Source organism: Scyliorhinus canicula, chromosome 10, assembly GCF_902713615.1.
Source record: "Scyliorhinus canicula chromosome 10, sScyCan1.1, whole genome shotgun sequence".
Taxonomy (NCBI): Eukaryota; Metazoa; Chordata; class Chondrichthyes; order Carcharhiniformes; family Scyliorhinidae; genus Scyliorhinus; species Scyliorhinus canicula.
This window is the reverse complement of record NC_052155.1, coordinates 116,287,531-116,309,959: the sequence shown is the minus strand read 5'-3', so window position 1 is coordinate 116,309,959 and position 22,429 is coordinate 116,287,531. Positions and strand designations below refer to the sequence as shown.

Sequence of the window (22,429 nt, the reverse complement as noted above, 5' to 3'; positions counted from 1 at the left end):
TTGCGGTGTACAAGTATGCAAGGAGAGAGGAAATAAATTACTACGAGGTAGTCAAAAAGTAACTAGTTGGTGGCACAGGAGTCCCCCAATTACATCCTACTCTTCAATCAGTATTCAGTTGTCAATACTGATGAGAATGATGGTTCATCTGGAGAATGCAGCCAGAGCCATGGCATCATGGATGGCTCAGCTGCAAAGGGGGCTACAAAAAAGTCTGGAACAGCAATAGTGATTCGCTGATTAGGGAAACAGATGGGCATTTCTGCAGCTGCAGGTGAAAATCCAGGCTGATCTGTTATCTTCCTGGTGCCAGGGTCAAGGATGTCACTGAGTGGCTGCAGAGCACCCTGAAGAGGGAGGGTGAGCAGCCAGCAGTCATTGTCCACATCGGCATCAACGGCATATGTTGAAAGCAGGATGTGGTCCAGCAGTCAGAATTTTGAGAGCTAGGTAGAAAATTAGTTAGCAGCACCTCAAATGGAGTAATATCTGGATTTCTCTCAGTGCCACGTGCAAGTGAGGGCAGAAATAGGAGGATAAGACCAATTAATGCATCGCTGGAAAGATGGTGCTGGAGGGACGACTTTAGATTCTCGGGACATTGGGGCTAGCTCTGGGGGAGACGGGATGGTACAAGCTGGAGGTGTTAGACTTGAACAGAGCTCAGATTTTTTTGCTTGTGGTTTGAGGGTTTAAACTAACTCAGCAGGTATCTGGGAACCGGGAGAACATATTAGAGAGGAATACAAGGTGCACAAAAGAACGGGAGAAACAGATAGCACTAGAATAGAGAATAAGAAGTTAAAAGGGGAAAAGGTAATTGAGACTAAATCAAGATTACAGTGCATATATGTGAATGCACAACGTGTAGTAAATATGATTGTTGAGTTACAGTTGTAGATTGCAATGTGGATTTATGATTTTGTGGCTATTACAGAGACCTTGCTCAAGGAAAGGCAGGATTGGGTGGTAAATATTGCTGGATACAAGGTGTTCTGAAAAGATAGGAAAGGGATAAAAGGAGGGATAGCAGTATAGATTAAGAAGAGCGTTGCAATACTGGACAAAGAGGATGTCCCGGAGGGCACAAGGACAGAATCAATTTGGCTAGAGCTAAGGAACAAAGAAGGTTCAATTGCATTTATTGGTGCAGTCTATAGACCACCAACCAGTGGATATAGAGGAACAAATCTGAAAGGAAATTACAAGCTGTTGAAGAATCATTGAGTAGTTATAATGGGGGACTTGAATTAGCCAAATATATACTGGAATAAAAGTAGTGTAAAGGACAGAGAGGAGCAAGAGTTCCTGGAGCATGTTCAGGAGAACTTTCTACAGCAGTATATTTCCAGCCTAATGAGTAAGGAGAAACTGCTAGACCTAGTTCTTGAGAATGAGGTGGACCAAGTAGATCGAGTGTCAGTGGCTGAACATTTACGAGAGAGAGATCGTTGTATCATAAGGTTCAGGATAACAATGGAAAAGGACAATGAACAGTCCAGAGAAAGAATAATTAACTTGGTGAAAGTCAACTTCAGTAGGGTAAGAACAGACCTGGGCTGAATAAATTGGTGCCAAAGGCTGGTAGGAAAAACCATAGCTGAACAATAGGCTATCTTCAAAGGAGAAATGGTTCAGTGAAGGTATATTCCCTCAAAAGGGAAAGATAGGGCAAACAAATCCAGAGCTCACTCAAAGACAAAAGAGGTAGAAATTAAAATAAGGACAGAAAGTGTGCTTATGGCAAATGTCAGATAGAAAATGTAATTGAGAACCAGGCTGAATACTGATGGTTCAGAGCAGAGGTGAAAAAGCAAATAAGAGAAGCGAAGAGGAAGTATGAAAAGAGACTCATAGCTGACATAAAAGGGATCGCAAAGTCTTCTATAGGCATGTAAATCATGATTGAAGGAGTAGGGAAAATTAGGGCCAAAAAGGGATTTACACATGGGGGGGTGGGGGGGAAGGGGTGGGGGGGGGGGGGGGGGGGGGGGGGGGGGTGGCTGAGGTATTAAATTAATGCTTTGCATCTGCCTCTACTAAGGCTATGGTGAAAGAGGAGGTAATTCAGTCACTTGAAAGTTTTGGAATTTATAAACAATTGTGCATTAAATAGATTGTCTCTACTGAAAGTTGGCAAGGCACCGGGACCAATGAGATGCATCCCAGGATATACAGCTTCTTTAAGTATATAAAAAGGAAGAGTGAGATCAAAGTGAACATAGGCCCCTTAGAAACTGAATGTGGGGAGATAGATATGGCAAACAAGGAAAAGGCAGAGGAATTAAACAGATATTTTGCATCAGTCTTTACGTTGGAAGACACTTCGAATATCCCATTAATACTAAAGAATACAGGGGAGGAATTAAGTACCATCACTGGAGAAGTCATATTAGACAAACTAATGGGGCTAAAGGCAGATAAGTCCCCTGACCCTGATGGCTTGCATTTTAGGATCCTAAAAGAAGTAGCTACAGAGATAGTGGATGCATTGATTGTAATTTTCCAAAACTCTTTGGATTCTGGAGAGGTACTGAAGGATTGGAAAACAACCAATGTGACACCCTTATTCAGAAAGCGAGGGATGGAAAATAAATGGGTAACTGTAAGCCAATCAGCCTAACATCTATTGTTGGAAAAATGTTGGAATCAATTATAAAGGAAGTAATAACAACATATTTGGAAAATCATTATTTAATCAAGCAGAGTATGCATGGCTTCATGAAAGAGAAATTGTGTGAGTGACTAATTTATTAAAGTTTTTCAAGGAAGCTTCAACCAGAGTGGATAGGGGAACCAGTAGATGTGCTTTATTTGGACTTCCAGAAGGCGTTCGGCAAGGTACCTCACAAAATGTTAAGTCATAAGATAAGAGCCCATGGTGTTGGAGGTAGTATATTAGCATGGATAGAGAATTGGCTAATGTGCAGGAAATAGCGAGTGGGGATAAATGATTCTGTTTCAAGTTGGTGACCTGTAACCAGTGAGGTTCCACAACGATCATTGCTGGGACTGCAACTGTTTACAATATATTAATGACTTGGAGAAAGGAAGCAATGTACTGCAGCCAAAATTGCAGATGACACAAAAATAGTTGGAAAGGCAAGTTATGAGAGGGATACAAACAGTTTGCAAAGAAATGTTGATAGGTTAAGAAAGTGGGCAAAAGATTGGCAAAATGGAGTATGATGTGGGAAAATGTGAAGTTGTTCATTTTGGAAGAGAGAGCAAAAGAACAGAGTATTATTTAAACAAAGAAAAACTGCAGAAAGCTATAACAAAGGGACTTGGAGGTACTTGTGCACAAAACGCAAAGTTAGCACACAGGTACAGCAGGTAATCAGGAAAGCTAATGGAATGGACCTTATTTCAAGGGGGTCAGAGTTGAAGAGAAGGGAAGTCTTGATGCAACTGTACAAGGTACTGGTGAGACCACATCTGGAGTACTGTGAGCAGTTTTGGTCCTCTTATTTAAGGAAATATCTTGGGCGATTTTCACTGGCCTCACCCGCCCCACGACCGGAGAAATCCGCCCGAGGCCATGGACTTTTCCATTGTCCGCGTCTCACCCGTGACGATCTTGCAGCGGGTGGGGCAGAAGAATCCAGCCCATTATTTTATTGGAGGTGGTTCAAAGAAGGTTGACTCGGATGATCCCCGGTACGGAGGGACTGTCTTATGAGCAAAGGTTAAACCGGTTGGGACTCTACTTGCTGAAACGCTACTCAGTTCATCACACAAACCTGCCTCCCATCCATTGACTGTCTACACCTCCCGCTGCCTTGGGAAAGTGGGCAGCATAATCAAAAACCCCTACACCAGGGTTATTCTCTCTTCCAACTTCTTCCATCGGGCAGGAGATACAAAAGTCTGAGAACACGCACTAACAGGTTCAAAAACAGCTTCTTTCCCGCTGTTACCAGACTCCTGAATGACACTCTTATGGATTGAACTGATGTCTTCACATATCTTCTCTACTGAGTAGAGGCTGGTTTAGCACAGTGGGCTACACAGCTGGCTTGTAAAGCAGAACAAGGCAGCAGCGTGGGTTAAATTCCCGTACCGGCCTCCCCGACAGGCGCCTACTTGTGACAATAAGCGATTATTATTAGTACTGCACTCTGTATGCTCACCTGCTGCCTGTGCCTATGTAATTACATTGTGTATTTATGTATGTCCTATTTTTTTTTCATGTGTAGAACGATCTGTCTTGACTGTAAGATTTTTCACATGTGACAATCAAACACATCCTAATCCAAAATTTAGAAGAATGAGAGGTGATCTCATTGAAACACATAGGATTCTTAAGATGCATGATAAGGTAAATGTTGAGAAGATTTTCCCCCTCATGGGAGAGTTCAGGACCAGAGGGTTTAGTCTCAGAATAAAGGGGTGCCAATTTAAGGCTGAGGTGAGGAGGAATTTCATCTCAGAGGATTGAGTGTCTTTGGAACTCCTTGCCACAGAGAGCTGTGGGGGCAGAGTCCTTGTGTATATTTAAAGTTGAGGTAGATAGATTATTTATCAGTAAGGGAATCAAGGGTTACAGGTTAAGGGTAGGAAAGTGAACATGAGGAATGTTGGTTCAACCATGATCTGATTGAAAGGCGGAGCAGGCTCGAGGGGCCGAACGGCCTACTCCTGTTCCTATTTCTTATGGTCTTATGGAAGTGAGAATGGAAATTGCAGAGGAACTGGCCATAATTTTTCATTCTTCCTTAGACTCAGGTGGTGCCAGACGGCTGGAGAACTGCAGACATTGCACCTTTGTTCAATTAAGAGTGTAAGAGCGCGATTCTCTGGCCGTGTTTCGCTCGAGCAAGAGCACAATGTGGTCGGAGAATCTCGGGAGAGCCCTCTCACAGGCTTCCCGGCAGCCTCCGCCTAGGCACTGCCCCAGCACACCCATGTCTAGCAGTGGTGCCTACGCCTGCCCCTCCCCCACGATGCACGCAACGTGCGGCTCACAATGCCCCCTCTGTGTCCCCGCAGGAGAAGTTGGCCCACAACAGACGGGAGATGGCCCTGACGGGCAGTGGAGTGACAGACATCAGAGTCCTCACCCCGTATGACCCTGGAGGTCGCAGGGTGGCTGATGACAGAATTGGCATATGGTGCAGAGGTGAGGATCCACCGGCCTCTACCCAGATGACCTGTCACAGTGCCTAGAACTGGAACAGTACTCCAACCAGCACTCCTGCCAGTGACACTTAAACCTGACATATTTGATATAGTGCTGCACAATATACTTTTGAGCAAAGTTAAAGCTTCAAACAAACAAACAACAATACAGCACAGGAACAGGCCCTTCGGCCCTCCAAGCCTGTACCGGTCTTCATACCAACCGTGGCCAAAACCCTCAGCCCTTCCTTGTGCCATATCCGTCTAAACCCATCCTATCCATGTATTTGTCAAGATGCCTTTTGAACGTCGTTAATGTATCTGCTTCCACAACCTCCCCTACCAACGCATTCCAGGCACTCGCCACCCTCTGTGTAAAAAGTCTGCCTTGCACATCTCTTCTAAACTTTGCCCTACGGACCTTTATCCTATGTACCCTAATGACGGACCTCTCCACCCTGAAAAAAAAGAGTGCCTGCCCATCCATGCCTCTCAATCTTGTATACCTCTATCAGGTCACCCCTCAACCTCTGCTGTTCTAATGATGCTGTCACTGTCCTCATGAAATGAAAGGGAAAGTAGCAACATGGAAATTTGCTGAGTGACAGGAAACAGCAAGTAGTGGTTAATGGATATTTTCCAGGATGGAGAAGTGTTTGTATTGGAGTTCCCCAGGGGTCAGTATTGGGACCCTTGCTTTTCCTGATATCTATTAATGATCTCAACCTGGTGTACAGAACACAGTTCCAGAATTTGCTCACGATAAAAAGTTTGGAAACCTGTGAACTGTGAGGAGGATAGTGTGGAACTTCAAAAGGATATAGATATGTTGTTGGAATGGGTGGTCAGGTGGCAGATGAAGGGTGGAAATGGCACAATCTAATTTGGAGAGCGAGTGCAGACACGATGGGCCGAATGCCATCCTTCTAAACTATAACAACTCTGATTTAATGACATACCATAATTCCCATAGTCTAAGACAGTGACAAGTCTGTTGACTGTGAGCTGTAAACTGTTCGTGACCAACTACCACCCCAAATTTCCAGTTGTTCAGAAGCTTTGGGACATATGGAGTGCAGCAGTGGCCAACACTGTTGGTGCAATCTTTAGTTTCTCTGAAGCCCCGATGGACATGGTGTCTGACAACGACCCATGTATACATTGGAAAACTGTTCTAGGATATGTTGAACGATGGTCCATCAACCACATCACATTATCACCCCAACATCCTCATTTTAATGAATGACTAAACATATGGTCAGACATTGATCAAAAAGTGTTTGGGATTGGGGCAAGTTGCTTTTTTGCGCAATGCCATGAGACTCCAGATTACCATCACCTGGTGAAATTCTGTTTGTCGACCGGTGAGAACCACACTGCCAAGCTATAATCTCACTGAATCACCTTTGATCACAGAGAATTAGATGAAAGACACAGATACCATGAATGTGGGTGAAGAATTACTGCCACTATATGTTGGTCAGAAGGTGAGGGTCCCATACCAGTAAGAATAACATAGATCCCATCGGAAGTGTCCAAGGTGTGCAAAAAACCTCATTCATATGAGGTGATGACACCAATGCCGTATGCAGATGACCAACCAGCATTGCCTACACATTTCTGCACCTTTTACGGATGAAGAGACAGCAAACAGCCCAGTGAAAACTGAGGACAATCCTTCCAAATTCAATCTTCAGAAGGAGAGGATGGACAGTTCAAGAACACACACACGTTTGCCTCAAGTTCTGTTTGAGTCAGCTTGCGGCCAGCACGATTCCAAATGTAGACAGTAACTTGAAGAAGAGTGTACCAAACATTCTTGTTACAGTTGAATATTTTATGTATATAGTGTAATACTGTCAAATTTCTTATATTGCATTAAGGGCTGCTTATTATTATAGTATAAAAATGTTATACTATATGGGGTTGTTATTTAAAGGAAGAGGTTGTTGTGATAGTGTATTTGTTAGTATGTTAAATATAATAATTTAAATATCCGCTTATGCTAATATATATGTCAGCACAGGAAGTGATGAGGTATCACGTGATTCAGTTCTCTAACACAATCAGTTAAGACGTGTAAGCTGGAGCAACAAAATGTTTTCATTAAAGCTCCCATGTTCAACCTCTATGCCTGGCCTTCAACTTCACTTTTATTAATCTGGAACGAGATAATCCAACAGCATGTTCCCGGGCTCAAATACTGTTTTATAACTGATTCCTGGCAGGTTCGTGAAAATGGTACAGGGTTGAATATCATTCCAACCCTGTAGGGAAGAATCTTCTACTGATAGCAATGCCAAGGATGTGATCACAATGTGTGAGAAATTAGAGGTAAATAAGCTCATCAGAAAGTAGGCAATAGGAAGACTTTAATGCATGCCAGAGAGGCTAACCTGCATCTAAGCTATCTGGGTTAAAATGAATGGGGTGGGTCTTTTGGGTAGACAATATGCAGTCCACGATGAGACAAATAGAAATTCTATTTGGGTATATATTTTGGTGTTTGGTTTAAAGACGTTGTAACCCCGGAGATGAGTTCCTCTGTACGTCACACACTAAGGTGACCAGAAGAAAAGAGTGGAGTGTGTGGGCTGAAATCTGTAGGGCAGAAGATTGCATACATAAATGGGGTGAAACTGTCCTTCTTGAAACTAGCTCCAAGTGGGGTGAAACTTTGAAGTGGGTTTGGAACAAAGGGACTGAATGGATCTTGACAAAAAAAATGGAGTGATGAGAGCATGGAAAATTTTGCAGCAATGCAATGTTGGCTTAGATGTAGTTTGGCAAAGCTGGAGCCCAAGAGGCTGGTGAGAAGAACACAAGTTAAATCAAAACAGAAAATGTGGGAACTACTCAGGCAGCATCTGTGAAGAAGAAACAAATTTAACGTTGCAAATCGATGAGCTATCCTAAGAACTGGAAAAGCTAAAGGTGTAACAGCTTTTTATCAAGTAAAGCCCCAGAGAAAAGAATGAAGGGGTTAGAATAAAAGGTCTTTGGCAGGGTGGAAGGCAGAAAAGATTGAGTCTAAGATTTTGTGACAGGAGGGATGATGGTCCAAGGCAAAAAGGAGGGGTGATTGGAGAAGTAAGAAGCAAAGGATTGGTCGAGAGAAAGTGCAAATGAGAACACCAGAACCATCGCCAATGGCATTAGTCCGAAAACAAATGGGGACAGAAGTTTTTTTCTATCATTCAAGGAGTGTGGGCTTTGCTGGTTAGGCCAGCCTTTATTACCCATCCTTAATTGCCATTGAGTTTTGATCTGAAATTGTTGAATTCAATGTTGTGTCCGAAAGACTAATGAAAAGATGAGGTGCTGTCCCTGGAATTTGCATTGAGCTTTATTGGAATAGTGCTGGCTGAGGAGACAGAGGCCAGAATGGCAGTCAAAGAGAATTAAAATGACAGGCATTCAGAAGCTTGCAAATCAAATGAGGTGTTCTGCAAAATGGTCACCCAATCTGTGTTTGATCTTCCCAATATAAAGGAGACTGAATCATGAACAGCGAACAAATTATATTAAATTGGTAGCAAGATCCTTTCAGTCATTAATGTCGAAGTTGCTGTGCTTCAAAGGGAGTTTCAGACTGTCTGAAGCATTTTCTTAGTCTTCCCTGCAATATTGGTCTGGCAGGGGAGATGATTTTCGGCTATCTGGGACATAGTTTCTCATCCACTGAAGTCTATTTTGCTGTAATTTTGCCTGAATGCTTGGGAGCTTGAGAAAGACAGCAAATCACTGCTTCACCTGCAAGGAGTATTTGGGGCCATGGACGATGGAAAGGAAAATATTGCATCTCCAGTGTTTGCACAAGGAAGTGCCATGGGAAAAGGAGGGAGTGAGAAAGGAATGGAGCAGGTCATCACAGAGGGAATGGTCCATTTGAAATATCAAAAGAGGGTGGGAGGGGAAGTTGCTTTGGTGGTGGAATCATGCTGGCTCTGTCTGAGGGGGGAGAATTGGATAAAAAAGGGAACATTTTCAGAAGATTTCCCAGTGCTGTGTGCCCTTTTCTCCATCTTCACTCTGATGGCTCATCTACATTTGCCTGCCAAGAGTAGGAGAAAAATTTGCTCCATGCCATTGATGTGTTGAACCACCAAGGCAAGGTTTTGCTCCATCCTGTGCAAAGTGGCAATCAGTGTGCGCACCATTGGTCTGGGCCAGCTTGCACTCAGTGATCTGCACATCTGATTGTCCATGCACTGGTATAAAAGCCTGAGCGATCATGACCCACACATTGGAGATGATCTTCTCCATTCTCTCTAAAAGGGTGCACCCTGACTCTGGAAATACTGACAGAAGGACATACATTTCCAGCTGCTGCTCATAAATTAGTTTTCTTGTATGACCCCTGAGGCTCAGCATCTACATAATTGGGCTTGGTGTATCCTGTACCCTATTATTGGGATTCTCCAATGCTGTCCTGTCTCCAGTATCTACTTCTGCTCTTCACCGTCTGACTACTTCCATTAAAGTGTGTCTAAAGCTCTCCCTCTGAGGAGATCTTGAGCTGGTCCCTCAGCAGTTCCCGTGGCACCTTTAAAGGCCTGGGGGTGATGAATCACATTAGTTAGAGCCGACATTGAGAAAGGGTGGAAACTCAGCATTGTGCATATCTTAACGGTTTAGTTAGTAGTGACACAATTCAACATGAGTGACTGTTGAGTGCAGTGGATCATCTGATGCTGTCGCCAGATCTCTAGGCCAACCCCATTTCTCCATTTTGATGCCCAGTGTGTTAGTCACCCTGCCACTCTTCAGGGTGTTTTTCGCCAATGGCCAGGCTGGCAATGGCTGTAGGTCCACCCAGGTTCTCTGCCCCTTCCTGAAGTTCTGGGATTTCTTCTAGTGAGAGAAGGCAGAGAATTAGACGGGTGAGAAGTGAACTGTGTGCTGAGGATGAAATAATGAAATTTGAGGATGAAGTCTGTGAGGGATGGATGTGAGAGGGCAATGGGATGAGGGTGGGTGTTGTCTGACGAGATGTTCTAAAAGAAAAAAGAATGTTTGGAACTGCAAAGTGTGGCAATCAGAGGAGTGGTGCGCAGGAGAATGCTACAGAGGTCAAGGAGTGATGGATATAATCTGAAATCACCTTTCCAGACCGGATGAGGACATTGAAATGTTTGTGGTAGTAAATCCAAGTCCTGAGCACAATATCCCTGCCGGTCATTTGATTTGATTTGATTTGATTTATTGTCACATGTACCGAAGTGCGGTGAAAAGTATTTTTCTGCGGCCAAGGGAACACACAGTTGTACATAGTAGACAAAAAAGAATAATCGATAGAGTGCATTGACAAATGGTACATTGACAAACAGTGATTGGTTACAGTGCGGAACAACGGCCAAACAAAGCAAATACATGAACAAGAGCAGCACAGGACGTCATGAATAGTGTACTCACAGGGAACATAGGGCGGGATTCTCCGACCCGACGCCACCGCAGTGCCGGTCGGGGGCTGCTCAACCCGGTCCCCGCGCGATGGGACGAGTGACTCCCGAGTTAGGCCGAGTCCCGCTGGCGTCGTTGTTGTGTGGTCCTACCTGGCGGGACCTCGGCATTCATGTTGCGGGGGCGGCCTGGTGGGGGGGGAGGGGGCCTCCACGGTGGCTTGGCCCTCAATCGGGGCCTACTGATTGGCAGGTGGGCTTATCCCGGTGGGGGCCTATGTTCTCCTGCGCCGGGCCCATGTAGCTTTCCGCCATGTTGCGTCAGGGCCGGTGCGGAGAAGGCAACCCACGCGCATGCACCAACTTGCGCCGGCAGAGGGGCGCATGCGTGATCTCACATCGGCCGTGGCGCGCATGCGCGGACCCTCGGCTCCCGTCCTGATGCCAGTATCGGCAGCTGGAGCTGCATGGGTCGCTCTAGTGCCCCATGTGCGCCGCAGGATCGCTGATCCTAGGGGCCAGATGACGACATCGTAAAATGCTCCGGTGTTTACGATGTCATCAACACTTAACCCCAGGATCAGAGAATCCCGCCTATAGCAAGCATGCTTGCTTAATTTGGATAGAGGATTGGTTATCTAACAGGTAGCAGAGAATAGGGATAAATGGCTCATTTTCAAGTTGGCAAGCTGTAACTAGTGGAATGCCACAGGGTTCAGTGCTGGGGCCTCAACTAATTACATCTATGTCATTGACTTGGATGAAATGTATGATTACTAAATTTACTGATGACACAAAGATAGGAAGGAAAGTATGTTGTCAATGGGACAGAAGTCGACAGAGATTTACACCAGTTAAGTGAGTGGGCAGAAATTTGACAAATGGCGTATGATGTGGGAAAATGGGGGCTGTCCACATTGGTAGGAACTAATGAGGAACGGTTGACTAGGTTGGGCCTATATCCATTGGAGTTTAGAAGAATGCGAGGGATGATCTTATTGAAATTAACAAGACTTTGAGGAGTTTCCCTTTTAAGACTCAGATGAGAAGAGTTTTTCTTTCAAAGGGTGAGCATAGTTAGTTTTTGCCATTCTCCTCCCCATAGACGAGAGAGCAGAGGTAGGGTTACTGAATATATTCAAGGCTGAGTTAGATTGACAAGGGAGTCAAGGATATAAAGGACAGGCAGGTAGCTGGAATTGAGGGCACAATCAGGTTGCCCTAATCTTATCGAAAGGCGGAGCAGGCTTTCAAGGCTAAATGGCCTAATCACACTCCTAGTTTTTGTGTTCCTGTGGGGTTGGTAGCCTTTTCCTCCCATCCAAAAGGAAGAGTACTGTTCTCCTGGCCTGATGTCTCCAGGATGACCTCTAGTACCAGTGGGTGGGAGGAGAGGGCAGCTTTCACATATTTTCTTTCCACTCTCTTGCTTTTGGATTTTTGCAGCGGCAACCATTCCTGCAGCCATTCAATTCCCTACCAGGGTGCCTTTAAGAGCCTTCATCAAGGGTGCAGGCCATTATCAGTCCCACACTTTGTGATTGGTCATAAAACCCAGAAGCTCAAGCTGTGGCTGAGTTAAACAGTGGAATGCAGTACTTGGAAGTGTGGTGGAGGCGGGTGCAATCAATGCATTCAAGAAGGCATTATACAATTACTTGAATAGAAACAATGGGCAGGGGTGCAGGGGAATGGCACCATGCCATGATGCTCATTTGGAGAGCCGGTGCAGCCACGACAGGCCAAATAGCCTCTTTCTGTGCCAATGCAATTCTGTGATTCAGTCACGGCAAAGCCAACTGATAAAACAAACTGATTCCTGACCTGTGCAACAGCCTCCTCACTGCATGCAGATCATATCTATTAAGATTCTGCCCATCAGGGCAGCATGGTAGCGCAGTGGCTAGCACTGCTGCCTACGGCGCTGAGGACCCAGGTTCGATCCCGGCCCCGGGTCACTGTCTGTGTGGAGTTTGCACATTCTCCCCATGTCTGCGTGAGTTTCACTCCCACATCCCAAAGATGTGCTGGGTAGATGGATTGACCACACTAAATTGCCTCTTAATTGGAAAAAAAAAATTGAGTATTCTAAATTTATTTTTTAAAATATTCTGCTAGTCAATTGTCATTCACTCTCCACTGGCTGATCTGCTGACTATTTCCAGATGTTTTCATCTCAAATTTCCCGCTCAAAGTGATGAGGGTTTCAGCAGTGATGCGGGACAGGATTTTTGGTTTTGGTCAAGAACCAAATATCACGTCAAATGGAGGTTCTGACCCCTCACCTTGTCAGGAGCAGCAACCTGAGAGCAGTTTTTCAGGATTAGCTTCCTTGTTGAGACATCATTTCACCACTTTTAGAATATTTGAAATAAAAAATAGCCACCGCTGCCAGGCACCATTTTGAAGGGAGACTCCCTCTAGAGGGCAGCCTGTGGCCGCAGCTGTAGTCATGTAACCGGAGTTTGGGGGGGAGGGGGGGTCGGTAGGATGCGGGTGTGCTCAAAATGGTCCTGGAATGGCCCTCTCTGATACTTGGAGGCTGCCTCCAGGTATCAGACATGTTTCTGATTCTAGCCAACCTCTGATCAGTGGCCTTAATTGCCCTTGTCATTAATTTAAATTGCCCATCACATGCGAATATTTGAGCTCAACCTGGCCTTCCTGAAAATTGCTCAGGGGGACGAGATGATGCCAGAAGCCAACAAGCCAGCTGGCAGAGAGAAATTATGTGCCTGCCCACCTCTGTTCCAGCCCTATTACTGGGTCCACAAGCCTGCCCATGGTTGACATTGGACTATAAGTCAGAACCAAAAGCAAGATGATTTTCATTTTGCGGATGTTACGGTGCAATATATCTCAATTCTTTCAGGGTTTGATGTCAGAAAGATAACCAGACAGCACTGCATCAGAATGGACGAGGCAATGTTGTCCAAAGGGAGACAAAGATCAATGAAGTGCAGTCACATGGTGGGACACTGCTACTGATAACTTTGATCAAATGTTGTGGTTATAGCCTTCACAGAAACTGCAATTGAGGGATTGCAAAGAGAGGTAGCACAAGAGCTGGTGGCAATAACAGTCATGGGCCTTGCTAGGAAAGGGACAGGGGCAGGGGTAAAAGTAGGGTAGCAGCTTGTGATGTTGGAGTTGCTGATAATGTTATTTTAAAGTGAGAGTGAGCATACTTATATATTCTGTAAAACATTGAATGTGATTCTCCTGATCGGAGACTAGGTGCTCCCGCCAGCAGGAAAACTGGAGTGACTCCTGCTAGTGCTAGGAGCAATTCCGGTGTGCTATTCAATGGTACTTAGAAAAACATTTACCCAGGATCGGGTTTTTATTGTCATTCAGTGGCACACCAGGGTTCTCGCTGGACCATTGAGGGCGGGACTCTCTCTGACAGGTCCCACTCCTCCGAGATCAGAGCGCCATTTCTAAAGGGGTCCCGATCTCAATATGCTGCTGCAAGACCCTCCTAATCACTAGGAAACCTTCCCCTTCCTCTCAGTCCTCCCCTTCAACCCCCTCCTCATTCCCCCCACAATCTTGGGTTTCCTCTGGGTGCTCCGGTTTCTTTCTACAGTCGAAAGATGTGCACGTTAGGTGGATTAGCCATGATCAATGCACAGGGTTCTGGGGAATAGGGCAAGGGAGTGGGCCTGGTTAGAGTGCCCCGTGGGAGGGCTGGTGCAGATTCATTGGGCCAAATGGCCTCCTTCTGCACTGTAGGGATTCTATCTAACACTCCCCCCTTCAGTTCCCCTCCCCCACCCTCACTTGGTAGTACCAACCTAGCACCTTGCTCTCCTAGGGGCGGCAAAGGGGTGAATGGCCTCCCTACTATTGCTTCCAGGGTGCATTGTGGGGGAGTCCTTCATGGGAGCTGGGGGTCAGGGGGCTTGAGCTGGGCTGGAGGGACTCAGGTGAGGGTCATTCCTCGGATGGGGGTCATTTGTCTGGTCTTCCCATCTGCAGCCTTTAAACCCTTTAAACTGTCAGTAACTCAAAAATAAAGTTCTCTTATAATTTTTGCTTTTTTGTTTCTTTTTTTAAATTAATTTAGAGTACCCAATTCATTTTTTCCAACTAAGGGGCAATTTAGCGTGGCCAATTCACCTACCCTGCACATCTTTTAGGTTTTGGGGGCGAAACCCATGCAAACACGGGAAGAATGTGCAAACTCCACATCGACAGTGACCCAGAGCCGGGATCGAACCTGGGACCTCGGTGCCGTGAGGCCGCAGTGCTAACCACTGCGCCACCATGCTGCCCAAGTTCTCTTATAATAAAGTGAAAGTGTTCCATCTACAGCCTTTAAGCTGTCTGGCAGTATGCCAAGTTCAGACATCTGTGCAATGATGGTTAAAATATTTCCTTTAATGTGGTGGATTCCGACCTGAGCCACTCCAACCCAACACAAGTCCCCCCCCCCCCCCCCCCCCCCCCCCCCGATGCCCACCTTAAAGGACCTCCTTCGGCACCCTGAGACAACTGTAGGGAAAGTAATCACCCCCTTACCACCGTTCCGACTGTAAACTGCCAAGTTCCCGTTTCCCAAGACTTGCACCAATTCGCTCCAGCGGGACTCTGGCTGGGGGTAGGGGTACTGGAGCATCCCAGGAGGCAGGTGGATCGGGCTTACTGCCCGTAAAACAGCTCTAATGAGCCAATTGCATGTTCTTGCTGGGTCTGGGTGGGAACCTCGTCAGGGACGTTGGAAAGCTTGGCCGGGTGGCCTGGGGGGTCTCGCAATGGGTTTCACAACTGGTGTGAACCCGCTTTTGCCCCGACACCTGATTACCGTGCCATTGGGATTCCCTCAGCTGACGGGCGGCCCCAAAGAATCCCAGTCATTCTGCCTGTTCTGTCTGGAACACCTTAAATGGTTAGCATTGAATTAAATGTTTTACGACCTTGTTGCAGAGAGTGGGTTTCTGAAGAATTATTTACAGAACTTAATCGCGCTAAAAATGTGTTGATGTGGGACACACGATAGTTTCTCTACTGTCTGTAAACAACTTGCATGAAGCTGCTTTGGTTAAGTTTTAGAGAAAAAGTAACAGATTTGTTTTTCATCATGTTCCTATTTGTTTAGTAGGGTAAATGTTATGAATATCAATGTTTTAAATGTAAATGTTTATGAAGGGAATATGTAAAGATTGTACAGATGTTTTTCCTAAATCTAAATTGGTGCTGGAGTTTCATGCCAAGCCAGATTGAAAAGTTAAAAAATCTGGACTGCACCAGCACATCTTAACATCAAAGTTAAGTTTCACAAATGCAATCTTTGAGGCAATGAAAATGAAAACCACAAGTAAATGGAAAGATTTCTGTTCAATCATCTGAAAAGAATGGCCACAAATATACATGCTGTGAATTTTAAAATTCTGTTGCTGTTCTTAGCTGCAGGGTAGCTGCCATTTCAAGGCTTATGTACTCCTCCAGTTCTCTGTCATGTTTGTTATGAGGAGAGGTGACCTGTATCCGAAGGCAACTCCGTTCATTTCAGTGGGGCCCAGCACTTCAGATCAATTTAGCAGCTCATTGAGGACTATCGAGCCTGGAACACAAATCATTACTGGCTTGGTGTCGCAGTATGCTCATCTGGTAGAGAGCTTCCCAGAAGCTTTCACTTAAGTGATTAGAGACTTTCTACAATTAAAGGTTCCTCCCCTTAACTCTCATCTCCGAATAGCTGAGTAGCCAATAAAACGTTAGGGAAATTTTAACTTCTGAGAGTGGGCTGGGGGAAGCAATTCTGAAGTTTAAAAAAAGACTATCTCAAACTCAACTCTAAATTGCCTCCAACTTATGCTTCGAATGGAGACAGATCAGGGGAGAAGATGGGTGATTAATCTGTTCTCAGCAGGTGGTCATAGAATCATAAAGTAATACAGCAAAGAAGGATGTAATTAGTTCTATCAAATCTTTCAAAGAGAATTCCTATTAGTCTTATTTCTCTGCTCTTTCCCATGTGCCTCCATTTTGTCTCCTGCAAGCATTCAGCCCTTTTGAAATGAAAATGAAAATTGCTTATTGTCACGAGTAGGCTTCAATGAAATTACTGTGAAAAGCCCCTAGTCGCCACAGTCCGGCGCTTGTCCGGGGAGGCTGGTACGGGAATCGAACCGTGCTGCTGGCCTGCTTGGTCTGCTTTAAAAGCCAGCGATTTAGCCAAGTGAGCTAAACCAGCCTCTAAGGTTCCTGTTTAATATGTATTTATCACTCTATCGGGCAGTGTATTCCAAACGGAGCGTGAACATAGAACATAGAACAGTACAAGTTGAAGGTTTGGAATTTCCTTCAGGTTCCCACCCATCCCGATCACTCAGTGACTTTATGTTGGGGTGAGCAAAGCCGTCAGTGGCCAATAATGGCACTTAAGAGCTGTCTCCCGCCTAGCCTCAATTCAGCCATCCCTATCTTAATAATCTTGTTTAGCTGCACGAACTATCGAGATATCTGTGCTTCCCTAATTCTATCATTTGGAGAATCCCAATTCATTGTTCCACCATTGGTGACCAAGCCTTCAGCGACCAACACCCTCAGTGCACCTTGAAACCTAATTAATCGACTCTGTTTTTGGTCATTGCCCATAATATCTCGTTTGGTGTCAAATTTTGCTTTAAAACCGTCCTGCGAAGTACCTTAAGATATTTTATTGTGGTATAAGAGCTGTGTAAATATCAGGGGCGGGATTCTTCCGTAATCGGCAGGGCAGGCAACTCCGCACCTTCAGGGGCTAGGCCCGCCCCGGAGTGGTTTGCGCCCCGCCAGGGGCTTAGCGTCACACCAACTGGCGCCGAAGGGCCTCCGCCAGCCGGCACGAGTTGGTGCATGCGCGGGAGTGCCAGCGTGTGCTGGCATTATCCCCGCACATGCGCAGAGGGCTTCGCTTTCGCACCAGGAATGGCGGACCGGTACAGCCTCTGGTGCGGAAGGATAGAGTGCCCCCACGGCACAGGCCCACCTGCGGATTGTTGGGCCCCGATCGCGGGCCAGGCCACCGTGGGGGCACATCCCGCTGCCAGATCCTCCCGCGCCCCCCCCTCCCCCCCCAAGAACCCCAGAGGCCACCCGCGCCACCAGGACCCGCCGGTAAGGACCTACTCCAATTTACGCCGGCGGGACTGGCAAAAGACGGGTGGGACTTCGGTCCATCGCGGGCTGGAGAATTTGGGCAGCCCCGGGGCCCATTGAGTCGCGCCGGACCCCGCCATTCTCCGAGGCGGGGGGCGCGACTCACGCCGGGGCGATTTTTGGGGGCCCGGAGAATTTGGAGGACAACGGGGGCGGGATTCACGCTGACCTCCGGCGATTCTCCGACCCGGCGGGGCATTGGAGAAGCCCGCCCCAGTTGTTTTCCATCTCTTTGCCAATATTGTATCTATGCTGCTACTTCCCCTTTAATCCCATGGATTTCAATTTTGTGAATAAGCCTAATATGTGGTAATTTATCAAACACCTTTGTTCGGTCCAAATATTCTTTTTTCATTCATGGGTGAAGCATTCTTGTTGCCCATTGAAAAGCTGAGTGCGTAGGTACAGCAGGCAGTAAAGAAGCCAAATGGTATGTTGGCCTTCAAAGCGAGAGGATCTGAGTATAGGAATAGGGATGTTTTACTGCAATTGCATAGGGCATTGGTAAGGCCACAGCTGGAATATTGTGTGCAGTTTTGGTGTCCTTATCTGAGGAAGGATGTTCTTGCTATAAAGGGAGTGCGCGAAGGTTTGTACATTGGAAATTGAGTGCTAAGGCCTAAACCTTTTAACTTTCTTTTGCTCAGATGTCAGGTTGGAGCAAGTCCAGTTCAGGCTGAATTTACAACATAGCTCCACAGTCAATGTGAAGAGAAACCACTCACACTGCACCTACAGTTTTAATGTAAATGCACTTAAAGTGACAAACTCAGGTGTCGCTGGAGTAATTATGTTAGATGGTTAAGAACAGCTACTTAGTTGGCGGCGTTAATTTGGTCGGTTTCCAGTGAGAAATGGATGCCCATCAATTGACTGTCCCCATCCTTAGATTTCTCTTGGCTGCCTTTTCAAACCTTCTCTTTTCAGTCACATATGTGAGTGCCACCAGGACAGATAAGAGGACGATTTTACAATGGCATTTTTCTATTTTTGTGACCAAGAAAAAATATGGGGGAGAAACTCGATTTAGTAGGACTAAAATTAGCTCAGCATATACAACAAATCTAGAAAAATACAAATGTCAAAAACCTGAAAACACGTTTAGCCATGATGTCTTTTAGTTAGAAATCCTATCATTCCCGCAAAAGCCCGTGCCCACATGAAATGACTTGCATCACGATTACTTTTTTCTCACTAGGAAACAGCTTTATTCTCAGAGGCATAAACACCTGGAAATATTTAGCCGTACCGTTTTCTATATTGTCAACGAACTAACCGCGTGAGATCATCTGTTAGGAGCACCTCTTATCAAAACTCCTCTCAACCTGCTGTAACGAGTATAAACCCAGCATCTCTAAGCTATCCACTTAACCGAAAGCCCTTATCCTTGAAACCAGCCATGTGAACTCTGCACCCTCTCCAAAGCCTTCATATGCTTCCTGAAAGAGAGTACACAGAATTGTGCACTGTAGTCCGGCGCATCAATATTTTATAAAAGTTCATCATAACTTTCTTGCTTTCATACTCCATGCCTGTGTTTAGAAAACGCAGGATCCCAAATGTTGTTTAACCATTTTCTCAACCTGCCCTGTCACCTTGAAGAATTTGTGGCCACATACCCCCAGGTCACTCTGTTCCTGCATCACCTTAGAATTGTACCCTTCAGTTTATATTGCCCGTCTTTGTTTTACCTACTGTCATGTATCTGCCTGGCAACAGCAGCAAACAAATTTAACAAAACATAATAGGATGCGAGATGTCCAGTAACAGGTAAAAATCTGCTTGCAAACAACAGTACTCAGCATTCAAAAGGACCCATTGATATACGTCTTTCCCAATAACGAGATTAGAAGGCTTTTTAGATAATAATCAGGGAAGAACAGCTTATGAGGAGAAACAGCTTATAGACGATTGGGAAGATCACTGAGGTAAGGAAAGTAAAGTCGCCATTGTCCCTGATGATCTTAGGCTGCTTTCCCCTTTGAGAGGGAGAGCTGACTGGTGGTGATTTAACCTGAGGATCATCATACCTCAGGTGAGAGACAAGGGGCGGGATTCTCCCCTACCCGGCGGGGCGAGGGGTCCCGGCGTGTCGGAGTGGCGTGAACCACTCCGGCGTCGGTCCGCACCTTTAGGGGCAAGCCCTCACATTGAGGGGCTAGACCCGCGCCCGAGTGGTTCCCACTCCGCCAGCTGGTGTGAACGGCCTTTGGCGCCACGCCAGCCGGGGCTGAAAGGACTTCGCCGTCCAGCGTAAGTCCGCGCATGCGCCGGAGCGTCAGCGGCTGCTGATGTCATACCAGCGCATGTGCAAGGGAGGGGGTCTCGTCCACCTCCGCCATGGTGAAGGCCATAGGGGGGCGTAAGAAAAAGAGTGCCCCCACGGCACAGGCCCATCCGCCGCTCGGTGGGCTCCGATCGCAGGCCAGGCCACCGTGGGTGCACCCCCCAGGGTCAGATCGCTCCGCCCCCCCCCCACCTCCCCCCCAGGACCCCGGAGCCTGCCCGCGCCGCTAATCCCGCCGGTCAGGTCGGTGGTTTAAACGGCGGGAGAGGCCTGTCAGCCGCGGGACTTTAGCCCATCGCGGGCCGGAGAATCGCCGCGGGGGGCCCGCAGACCGGCGCGGTGCGATTCCCACCCCGCCGAATCTCGAGGGGGCGGAGAATTCGGGACACGGCGGGGGCGGGATTGACGCCGGCCCCGGGCAATTCCGCCCCAGGTTGAGAAAAGGTTGACAACTTCAGCAGGCACAAGAATTGAACCCACACTGCTGACCTTGCTCTGCATTACAAACCAACTGAGTTAAACTGGTCTCAGGATCACTGAGGTGTACATATGTTAATATATCATCAAGGAGTTTGATAGGGGCAGACAGCCAAATACACAGAAAGCATAGTCAAAGAGGAACAAAGGTATAATTGGCCCAACGATTAGAAGCCGTGGAGGCAGTTAACATCTAGGAGTTCCAGAAAGCAGACAGGCCAGTTTCTAGTCATCAAGCCTGAAAGCTAGTTTTACAAGCTAGTAGTCTCGAGGCCAAGTTTACATGAAACACGTCTCTAAGTTTTAGAACCAAGGCAGTGCAGAAAACCTTTGTAATGGCAGTTTTTTATATCTTGACAAGGGAAAGACGGTTCCTAGACTTGGGTATCATCCCTGTATTGTGCGGTAACTATCAGCTGGTTATTTAATTTGGATGTTGTTTGGGGAAACTGGGAAGTCTTGCGGAGTTCAGGTATTGTAGATATACTTTGGAACAAAGGGTACATTTTATATAAACTGTGTGTATGTTTAATAATTCATACATCTTAGTTGCATGAGGGTAGAGTCGCCCTGTTCATGTGTATTTGTCTTTCTTTATTTTAATGAAAAGTCTTTCAGTATTGTTATACAACGACTGGGCTGTTTATTCTCACTGGGGTTTTACTTGTCTGTTCACACCAAAACAAAACTATACACCTCAACAAGATGTTCCAACTTGGGAACCCTCACAGATAACATCAGCATGCTTTGTGACACCAGCAAAATACATCACTTCATACTTCCCGCATTAAATTGCATTTGTCATGTGTCTGCCCATTTCACCAACCTGTGTCGTCTTAAAATCTGTCACTATCCACTTCAATATTTTCAAATTTTGTCTCACCTGCAAAGTTTGCCCAGTCATTCCCAAACTATGGGTCATGATTCCTCCAGTCGGGTCATGACACAAAAATTGGGGTCAAAAGCTCCGAGGCAGCAATGGGATCCGAGGCAGCAATGGGATCTGAGACAGCATTGAGCTCCATACGAGTTTGTGAGTCCCTTTAAATCCTTTAATTTTTTAATGGTGGGCATGATCTAACTCGTGTTAAACTTTTTTGCCCAGCACCCAATTTTTACCAACTGGCCATCCTTTTCGACCCAGTCCAGCCGGCCTTTGCGCCACGAAGGCCTGTCGACCTTCGTGACCCATGCCGCCCAACCTCGCCCTGCCCGAACTTTGCGACTCGTCATTTTCGCTTACTTTTAATGTGACAGGTGAGCCTGCTTGGTCCTCAAAATCTCACTTGCTTTGTCATTCAATGTTACATTTCTGCTAAGGACTTCAGCTGATGATTTAAGATCTGCATTCACTGAAAAAAACAAGAGGTTTGTCCTCGAACTCGCCGTGCTTAGTCTTGAAATGCTTTTGAGATTTTGGGGGTTTTAAATTTTCATGTGCCAGTCCTTTCCGGCACCTGTGCGCTTTGCATCCTGATTTGCAGTGGCACAATTAATAAACTCATACCTCAAGAAATCATCTTTATACTGCTTTGTTCCTGTTTTCAGCTTCTTCTTCATGGGTGTTCACCAGAGGTCCTGGCGCTCACATTAGCACTGCTGGCAGTTTCAAAATGGAAGAATCTCTCAAGCCCAGAGCACGTAATGGCAATGCACAGGGCGCGTGACGTGCTCTCTGCCACAACTTCTGGAGAGAAGATTCCATCAATTTTTTTAAAGAATCTGCTCCTGCGTCAGCGTGCTGACTTCAGGAGGAGGCGCACTGCCTCGCTGGGCTCCGGGCCTGTGCACTGCTGAGAGGGCACACATGTGTGTAAATGACCGGCATTCTGAAAACCAGGTGCGACCGGCATTTTTATAAGCCAGTCACAGCTCCTGGGCATTTGAAGTAAATTCTTTATTGTGAGTTTGTTCTCTCTTCAGTGCTTAACATAAAGTTACATCCATGCTGCTAGTCTGTGTCTTGCTACCAGTTCCCGTTCCTGTGAAGTGTGTC

The 22,429-nt window shown here is 46.2% G+C and overlaps 1 protein-coding gene across 9 annotated transcripts in view; it reads left to right on the top strand.

Annotated features, from left to right (window-relative positions):
- stau2 (staufen double-stranded RNA binding protein 2) overlaps positions 1-22,429 on the top strand; it is a 459,368-nt gene that overhangs the window by 160,697 nt on the left and 276,242 nt on the right. The gene's annotated exons all lie outside the window — the stretch shown is intronic.